Genomic DNA, 3,284 nt, shown 5'->3' with positions numbered 1-3,284 from the left:
TAAACCAGGGAGAGAACTAAAACCTGCAGGATGCTGGCCCTCCAGAACCAACTTTGGGCACCACAGATGTAAATGTCATAGCTGAAATCCATACTCCACTCCAGACAAGCGACAATTTCCCAGACTTTTACTGACAAGCTTCTATGARCTGTAGCCCATCYAATGTTYTTAGTTGAGACAGGTTACTATCACGATGTTGTACTTCATCTTACCTTTGATGAAGTACAACAAAGGTAAGAGTGAGYCAGGTGCAAAAGTYAGAGCATACCAATATCCCCATAATGCTGGAAATGGGTACCAAACTCCAGTGAGAAGCAAAGATGCTGAGATCATGACTTAGTTGGAAACCCTGGAGACGTTTGAAGATCTACTTGTGAGTAGCTGGAATGCACACAATTATCACAGTGATTCTTGTGATAACTGATTGCAAGACAAAGTACAACAACAGCTACAAGTATCAGTGTCTCCCATTACAGTGAATGCTGGAAACTAAGATCAAGGCAACAWGGAGAGCCATACACCAGTGAAGAAATACTCCAACCTGTCCAAACCAGAGGCTCTGCTGGCTGCCAAGAGACTCCTCAGAGCTCTGGCCTGCTGCCTCAAGAGACGCACAGGAGAATCACAGCCAGGACAACAAACCCAATGTTCTCCACTCCAACATCAAGGATGATTTTGAAACAACATGAGARTTAAGACTGAACAACACAGGGAAAGCAAAACGGGAGAAATCTCCCAGAGCAACTGGATTGTCAAGCACCACGATCTGATCTAACGCACTTATCCGGCTTTAAAAAAAACCTCTCAGCTCCCAATGAACACTAGGCCGCACAGATGAACCAAACWGAGTGGTTGGCCCAAGGTTGAACAAACCTGATCATGACTGACCAATAAAAAAGGTCGATCCCGTCCAACTACTCATCAATAATCTGTGTCTGTACTACAATGAAGCTCCTGTCAGCATATAAAGCAGCAAATATAAGCGGCCGCATGCTTTCAATAGACTTAAGGAGGAAATGGAGAGGTTTCAGTGGTGCTAGTGATGAATAGGCAAGACAAAAACCTGAAATTACCCCAATGTATGATGTAAATCTCAAGTTTCCATTCTTCCTCAGCACAGATTCTCATTTTGAATTTAAACACATATTTAGGTAGTTTCCAGTTTCCAGGTTTGGATAGGCCATATGCCACATTCTTAAATGTCTTAAATGTAACYWTATTTGTCTTTTCTTTTTATGTTTCCCTTTCAAACACTCAGACTTTCTGGTTATCTTTTAAAGTCACAAAATCTTTGTCGATCAGGAAATCTGAAGTTCAGTCATCCCAGAGCATATGAGAGTCTGATGATGCCCAGCAACYAAATGACAGTTTACAATTTCAGATKCACTTTTAATTCATTTAAAATCCAGTAGGGAGCTGGTACAACACGTCCTGTGTTTCTGTGTTGGGCAAAGCCTCCAATGTTTCATGGATCCCAGCTGGGAATCTGCTGTCGCGCTCCTATATTTCCAGACACACAGTATATGAACCTCGACAGAAAGGTGCATCAAGTCATAAATCAGGGGCTGACGACAGTTTTTGTGAGTCAGAGTGACACACACAAATGTGCAGCTGTGATCTGCCGAGCGGGGGTCTGCAAGGGAGGAGGAGGAGAAGGAGGNGTGAGAGTGCATCCCTGCAGGCTTGGCTGTTATTTAGTTGTGCGGACTCATGATGTTGCACTGTAATTTGCAGCAGCTTTGGAAATATCTCAGCTGGCAGCTCTGGCAGAACTGCAGATGCTTGCAAAGAGCAGGTTTCATAATCTCTATGTTATTCATTGATCCTCTTATTAATTTTATGACAAAACAGAGCAGAGTAAAGACACCAGATTTAAGTTAATCGATCGGAAAATGGAAAGCGGATGGCACAAATGCAAACTCGCTAGACATGGCCATCCACCCAGATTGTRGCGTTTGAGGCTTATAGTGACTCTGGAGGAGCTGTAGGGATTTATAAGCTCTGTTGACAGAACACCTGTTAGTAGTGCTCTCCACTGATCTGCTCATTTTGGAAGAATGTCGATAAAAAAAGACACTAAGAATATAATCAGAAATCTGACTTACTGTTTTCTAAAAGTCATATAGTGAAGACAGAAGAAAACGCTCTGACCAGACGAGACCATAATGAGTTATGGAGGATAGACGGAGCTCAATTCCTAGAGAAAACCTGTTAGAGACTTAACACTGGTCCAGGACTGGTTCACATCAAAATTATTTAATTGATTGAAATATTCCTTTCACTATTATGCAGCCATTTGGACTTTTGAAGCAAGTCAGGATGGACTGTTTAGGAGAAAATCTGGTCCTACCATCTAGATCAGTGGTGCCTAAAGTCGGTCCTCGAGGGCTGGCACCCTGCATGTTTTAGTTCTCTCCTTGGTGGTAGTAACAACCTTTTCAGCATGTCAGTGTTCTTCTTAGGCCTTCTAATGAGCCATCATTGGATCCAGATGCATTAAACCAGGGAGAGAACTAAAACCTGCAGGATGCTGGCCCTCCAGAACCAACTTTGGGCACCACAGATGTAAATGTCATAGCTGAAATCCATACTCCACTCCAGACAAGCGACAATTTCCCAGACTTTTACTGACAAGCTTCTATGARCTGTAGCCCATCYAATGTTYTTAGTTGAGACAGGTTACTATCACGATGTTGTACTTCATCTTACCTTTGATGAAGTACAACAAAGGTAAGAGTGAGYCAGGTGCAAAAGTYAGAGCATACCAATATCCCCATAATGCTGGAAATGGGTACCAAACTCCAGTGAGAAGCAAAGATGCTGAGATCATGACTTAGTTGGAAACCCTGGAGACGTTTGAAGATCTACTTGTGAGTAGCTGGAATGCACACAATTATCACAGTGATTCTTGTGATAACTGATTGCAAGACAAAGTACAACAACAGCTACAAGTATCAGTGTCTCCCATTACAGTGAATGCTGGAAACTAAGATCAAGGCAACAWGGAGAGCCATACACCAGTGAAGAAATACTCCAACCTGTCCAAACCAGAGGCTCTGCTGGCTGCCAAGAGACTCCTCAGAGCTCTGGCCTGCTGCCTCAAGAGACGCACAGGAGAATCACAGCCAGGACAACAAACCCAATGTTCTCCACTCCAACATCAAGGATGATTTTGAAACAACATGAGAGTTAAGACTGAACAACACAGGGAAAGCAAAACGGGAGAAATCTCCCAGAGCAACTGGATTGTCAAGCACCACGATCTGATCTAACGCACTTATCCG

The sequence above is a fragment of the Poecilia reticulata genome, linkage group LG14 (assembly GCF_000633615.1).
Source record: "Poecilia reticulata strain Guanapo linkage group LG14, Guppy_female_1.0+MT, whole genome shotgun sequence".
Taxonomy (NCBI): Eukaryota; Metazoa; Chordata; class Actinopteri; order Cyprinodontiformes; family Poeciliidae; genus Poecilia; species Poecilia reticulata.
Note: the sequence above shows the minus strand (reverse complement) of the source record.